We start from the raw sequence: 7,455 nt of genomic DNA, 5'->3' as shown, positions 1-7,455 counted from the left end.
AATTTCTATAGTCAACAGTTTGGTGAGTCGATGTTTGCAGTCAAGACTCAGAGCCCATCATCGGTTGATGTAGTCGGTGACTGGCTCTTCTTCTCGTTGTTTCGTGTTTGTAAGCTCCACCATGTTTACGATGGATCTGGTGCTGTAGAAGCGGTTGAGAAACTCCTTTTCTAGCTGTTTTCAATTATCAATGACTTCTAGCTCCATATCAATGTACCACTTGAAAGCATTTCCTTTCAAGCTTCGAACGAACTATCTAAAGAGCTGGTCTCCTCTTGATTCTGTGTTCTTGCATGTTTCGACGAAGTGGGCAATGTGCTACTTTAGGTTGCCTTTTCCATTGAACTGCAGGAATTTTGGAGGTTGGTAGCCAAGCGAAATTCTCAAGTTGTCGATTCTCTTGGTGTACGACTTAGAGTACATGAAAGAAGTTTGCGACAGTCCTTCATACTAAGCTCTAATGGAATTTGCGATCATATCCTATAGTTGCTGAATTGAGAGAGAAGAAATTGAAGCTGATAATTGTTATGGTTGGTTTTCTTGCACCACATTCTTCCTGTTATCACCAGCTTTGACAACAGGAATTTGACTCGACTCAGTAATTTCACGAGTCTGCATCTTCTCTCTCAAAGCTGCGATTTCGTGGTCTCGTTCCTCAACAACCTTCATCAGGGGATTAATTTTCCTCTCCATCTATACCATGGGAGCCTCAGTCGTTACATCAGCCATAATGACAGACATTACGTCAAGGTGTGCTTCCCTCTTTGACTTGCTAGATGTAGAATTGGAGTTATCATACAAAGGATTTTCCTTTATGAAAATCCCAACTTTGGGAAACTCCATTAGTTGCTTAAGAATGCTATGCGCGATGACAGAACCTTGATCCTGCTCCTGGATGATTTCCTTAGAACGACTGCAGGTGATTGGTCCTGTGCAAGCGTCGCTAAGATTTGGATGCAACCTTCTTTGATGTCATTGATTTTCTTATATATTTGAATGATGTGAGAGAGATGAGAGGTAGAGAGGTTCTGCATGCTAATTTGTTCACACGAGATTTTCAAAAAAATTTGATTTATGGAGTTGAACTTGTGTTGATGTTGTGCTTGTGTTGATTTGATGTGATATGGATCAATCTTTAGATTTGATCCTCTTATTCTCTATCAGTTGGATGCTTACGCTTGATTTGAGGAAGCAGAGCATGTGATGTTCTTGAAGTTGGAATCTTGGAAGAAAGCTTATATCTTCAAATGAGATTCAATCTTCAAGGGTGGTCGACTTCAGAAGTTGGAGATTCTTCTAGCTCTTAGAAGAATTCTCCCTACGCCTTCTGAAGTCAAAAATTTCTCGCGTATACAAATGAAGAAAACTCCTCTATTTATAGAGTTCTCTGGTAAGGAACTTGGGCCTAGTTGATACATGGACCAGACCTATAGGTTCAACCACATGGGTTTGGATCATAATTAACATTTGGACTAAATTAAGCTTATCTTTGCGCTCAATTGAATTTTAGTCTAAGTAAACAATATTTAATTGAATCAAAATAATTAATTTGATCTAATTATCATAATAAATACATGTGGCATCATTAGAATTAGTCAATTTGTCTTTAATTTTAATTTGGGACACATGCTAATATTTAGTTAATTCCAAACGTAATTATTTTAGTAAATAACGTGACAATTTGTGATTGGTTCCAAAATTTCTTATTCAACAGTTTTGTTGTAAAAGTCTCTTGAGTTCAAAGTTGAAGCTTGTGTTGAGCTTGGTTTAAGAAGTTGTTCCGCTTCCTAGGCATTCAACATTTATCACGCAGTGTGATACACTTCAAGTGTCTAGGCGGCACACCTCCACTGGGTCGTCTAAAGTGATTTTTGAGGCAATGCGTGTCACACTAGCATTGTCTCAAGCTACCTATATCAACAAAATGTAGTTCGTTATTCTATGCATAACTCTAAGAAGGGTTTATTACCTTTCAGACACGGGGCTCACTTGTCTAAGGATTAGTGTCCTAGGACACTTCAAAAAGTTAAGGATATGAGACATATTCTTTATGCCTTAACAATAGACCACTAGACAAAAGTTAAAATTATTCTGAAGTATCTTCAGAGATTGAGAGACTACATACTTGTGTATGAAGCTAAGGATTCAATCCTTACAGGATACACTGACTTTGATTTCCAAATTGTTAAGGATTTTAGAAAGTCCACGTCGGGATCAATGTTTACCCTAAACAGGAAAATTGTGGTATGATGTAACATCAAGCAAGGATGCATTATAGACTCTACTATGAAGGCTGAGTATGTCACTGCTAGCAAAGCAGCAAAAGAAACTGTTTAGCTTAGAAAGTTCCTACCTGATTTGAAAGTTGTTCCAAACATGAACTTGCCCATCATTCTATAATGTGACAACAATAGGGCAATAACCAATTCTAAAGAACCTCGCAACCACAAACGAGGGAAACACATAAAGATGAAGTATCACCTGATACGGAAGATTGTGTAATAAGAGGATGTGATCGTAACAAAGATCGCTTCAAAGCACAACATTGTTGATTCGTTTACCAAGACTCTCAAGTCTAAAGTGTTCGAGGGTCATCTAGAAAGTACAGGTATGCGAGATATGTACATTAGGTAATCAGGTGATATGAGGATGCCCTAATTTATTGTATTTGTATATATATGCTTTATGTAATATACTTTTACATTTTATCATTTCTAATATATATAGATTACTTTATTATGTACATTCAGTAAACTACCACTAGATTAGAGTTTTAGTTCAAGCGGGAGTTTGCTGGATTTTAAGTCCTAAATTAACTCGTATAAAAGTAAATGTAATTCGTTGGTCGTCATTAATAAAGTGTTATTTTTGTAATTTCAATAAAGTGTTAGTGATTATTAGTTTTATTTGTATAACCTAAATCCAATAAACTAACATCATAAGCTTTTTTTATGAATCTTGAACTGTATGTAGCGACATACATGGATCAATGTTCGAGATACAGCTTAAAGGGTCTATAGTATAGGGATAAGGCTAGGTACCTTATTTTGGTAACACTATAGATACAACTCACTTTGTATTTGATAAAAATACAATGATCCAACGCGTGGGTGTAGGTGACGTGTGAGTGAAGGTATCCTATGTAATGAACTTACAAAAGAACGGATCATGAAATAGTAACCACTAGATCTCCACTAACTAGTTAGATTTTTATTTCACTAAGATGACTTGGGTAACTTAGTTTTAAGCCTGAGTGTATTATGAACCCATATTCGCGAGGGGTTGGCCTTTGATTTGTACGGGTAAGAGTGATCAAATTGCCAACTCAATAAGTTTATCATTTTGAGGACAAGACTGAGTAGATAGCTAGGAACATAATCACACAATATGGAATTCACTCCTCGACTTTAGGGTAAGTAGATGAGTGTTCTCTTAAATTGTGTCTGGGACTTGAATAAAGGATCCTACCCTCTCTATGGCACGAGAGGAGTTTTTGTTAATTGGTTGGACCATAAACAAATTATTTATTAGAGGAGCATTGTATTCAAAGACTAGAAGTAACTAAGGAGTAAAACGGTAATTTGACCCAGCTAACGTTACGAACACTTGTGAAGGACTAACTTACTGTTATTGGTCTTTATCCATGAACACAAAAATATATCTACAACGAGAAGAGTTCAACTGTGAGTCTTTAGTGGAGTGTACACACAGTTAATGAATATTGATTAATGTGGTTAATGAGTTTAGCCAATTAATATTATATCATTGTAGCTTCTGATCTATAGGTCCATTAGGTCCTCTTTCTAGCTCATAAAGGGTAATGAGGTTTAATTTATGTTAGATGTAATTTTAAATGTTCAAATTAATTTTTGGAATTAATATAATGTATGGGGTACATTATAATATAAAGTTTATATTTTAATTAAATTTTATTATATAAATTTAATTTTGGATATGATTCAAAATTAATTTTTATGAGATAATAAAGTATTTGAATGAATTTTCAAATATTAATTTTAATGTGAATTAGATTCATATTAAAACTATAGGTTAAAATTTAATGCGTATATGATACACATTAAAATTATAGGTTATGATAGATTTTTATATACGAATTATATGAGTCAAATTTGGATTAAATTAAATATAAGATATTTAATTTAGCAATTAATTAATTAATAGTTTAGTTTTATCAAATTTAATTAAATAATTAAATTAGTTAAATACAAACTATAGGTTACATGGGAGATGTTCATTTAAATATGATTTAAATGAAATGTTAATTAAATTTGATTTATTTAAGACTAATTTTTATAAATATAACAAATCAGTAAAATATTTACGACTCGTGTAAAAAATGAAAAAGCCCATAAAATTGCACATTTTTTAAAGGGATCTTTTAAAAAATATAACGATGCGGCAAAATATTTACATTGTATAAAACAATTTTAAAAACGAAAAAAAAACTTATAGACTCACAATAGAAAATATCAAAAATATCCCGTCAATAACGCTAACAACGCGCGAAATATATTTGGATTTGTTTTTCAAGATTCTTTGCACATGATCGTTTAGATTTGGGTAGCCAAATCTACACAATTTTTTTCAAGATTCTTTGGTACACGAACGTTTAGATTTAGCTAAATAATTTTTTTCAAGATTCTTTTGGTACACGATTGTTTAGATATGGCTACACGATTGTTTAGATTTGACTACTCAAATCTAAACAACGTTTTTTTTTTTAAGATCTTTTGCATTTAGTACACGATCTTGAACATCCAAATAACAGTTTGAAAAAAATAAAAAAAATAGATCTTTTATATTTTGTACACGATCTTAAAAGAAATAATAGTTTGGAAAAAAAAAGGAAGAGAAGAAAGAAAATGGATAGAACAAATCGTAGAAGAGGAAGAGAAGAAAGATGATGAAAAGGAAGGGCAAACCTTGAATATTTAAAAAAAAAAGTCACCTAATAGGCTTTTTCATTTTGTTACATGGACTGTAAATATTTTGTCAGTTTGTTATATTTATAAAACTTTCTCTTTTTTTTAAATATTTTAGGTTTACCCTTCCTTTTCATCGTCTTTCTTCTCTTACTCATCTAAGATTTTTTTTTCTTTCCATCGTCTTTCTTCTCTTTTTTTGTAATTTTTCTTTTATTTTTTTCAAACTATTATTTGGTTCAATATGGTGTACCAAATATAAAAGATCTTTTTTTTATTTTTTTAAATTGTTATTTGGTTGTTCAAGATTCTGTATCAAAAATAAAAGATCTTGAAAAAAACATCGTTTAGATTTTGGTAATCAAATTTATACGATCGTGTATAAAATAATCTTTAAAAAAATAGTTTAGTGATCGTGTACAAAAAATAATTGATCGTATAACCAAATCTAAATAATCGTGTACCAAAGAATCTTGAAAAAAAATCATTTAGCAAAATCTAAACGCGTGTAACCATATCTAAGCGATCATGTCATCAAATCTAAACAATCATGTACAAAAGAATCTTGAAAAAAAATCATTTAGATTTGGCTACCTAAATTTAAACGATCAAATTTAAATGATCGTGTACCAAATCTAAACGATCAAATTTAAATGATCGTGTAACAAATTTAAAGGATCGTATAGCCAAATTTTAAACGATAGAGTACCAAAGAATCTTGTAAAAAACATCATTTAGATTTAGCTGCTTAAATCTAAACGATCAAATCTAAACTATCATGTACCTGCCAAATATAAACGATCGTACTAAATATATTACACTTGTTGTTGATGGAAGCATTTTTTATATTTTTCATTGTGAACCTGTAGGCTTTTTCTGTTTTCGAAATTGTTCTATACACTGAAATATTTTGGCAATTTGTTATATTTTTCAAAAGATCCCTTTAATTAATTATTAATTATTGAATTAATTAATTAATTAATTATATAATAATTATTTATTTTATTAAATAAATAAAGTAACTCTCTTTGGAGTTACTAAAAATTATGGGATAATTCCACGTTTTCCTTTTTTCTACATATACAAGCTATAAAAGACGAGTACACGAGGGCATTTGATAGCTCAAAGGCTCCATCGTTTTTTAAGTGAAAAAAAAAATCTCAATGATCTAAAATAATTCTCTCTATAAAATTTTCATTCCAATTTTGGTTCCCATAAACTAAAATCTCAATTGCTCAGAGATTAGGGAAGTTTCTAAGTAGTGATGATCCTAATATTGGCGTTTTTTAGATACTTCGACGAACGTAAGTATTCTTTTTCTATCTGATTCCATTTTTTATGTAAAAGTATGCTTAGGTTTTAGGTTGCAGTAATTTAGTTTCTTTAATTTTTTTTCCAATGTACTGATTTTTATAAATCTCAATTAAATTTGAGTTTAATGGTTTTGTTAATTACTTTTACTGCAAATGGCTCTTATCTCTACTGTTAGGATCTTTATTTATTGAATTTTATAATCCTCTTTTGTGTCATGCAACTTAATCTTCTTGCAATTCCAAACATCTTCAAAACCCCTCGTTCACGTACCTCGGTTGAAAAACTAGTTTGTTTGAGAAATTAACGTGCTCTCTGAGCTCAACCTGGACTTACCACTAAGACTAGTATTTGATATGTGATTTGATAATTTATTTGACACGGATTTAGGCGACAAAATCTTTCTGTGGGGGTCGCATCCAAAGTGTCGTTAGAATAAGATGCTTAACTTTGTTCATATATTATAGACCATTTAATCTATTATTGGAACTTGATTCATGTTTATGTCTCACATAAAGTCCAAGTGCTCATACGCTAGTCAAAGAACTTTGTTTATGGATTATGAGTTTTTCATAAGCAAATAAAACACATGTTTTAACTCAAGATTAATTACAGTCATCTAATAAAATACAGTAAAATTCATCAAATTCTCTTTACTCCATCTAAGTTTTGTTTTTTTTATTATTATTGTTGTTGTTATACTTTATAAATAATTTTAATTGTTTTAATCCATAACAAACCAAGATTGTTTAAAATAATAATTAATATATTTTTTAATTGGGTATGACAAATATGTATAGAAGGGAAGAGTGGGAAGCGATTCCCTTGATTTATGCAATTTGTCCTTTATTATCTCAACATCCGACAACAATTCACATCTCATCTCTTCCTCTTCATGTGCACCCCTTTTGTGGGACCATTCTTTTTCTTCTTTTTTCTCTCTAAAAACTTATTATCTTACTTTTTTGGTGGGGCCATTTTCGTACAATTCATTCAACTCCAAATTTTTTAATTTTATGGTTTTATTATAATTAGAAAATATTCATTATTCAAATTTCATTTTCACCTCACTTTCCATTTTCTTACACGGTATGACTTATATTTTCAAAACTTTCATAACTTTGTTTTTAATAAATCTTAAAACTACTCTATATACATTGATTATTATGCATATTTTCTTTTCAAATTGTGAAAAATATAT

This window comes from Cucumis melo, chromosome 1, assembly GCF_025177605.1.
Source record: "Cucumis melo cultivar AY chromosome 1, USDA_Cmelo_AY_1.0, whole genome shotgun sequence".
Classification (NCBI taxonomy): domain Eukaryota; kingdom Viridiplantae; phylum Streptophyta; class Magnoliopsida; order Cucurbitales; family Cucurbitaceae; genus Cucumis; species Cucumis melo.
This window is presented reverse-complemented; position numbering follows the sequence as displayed.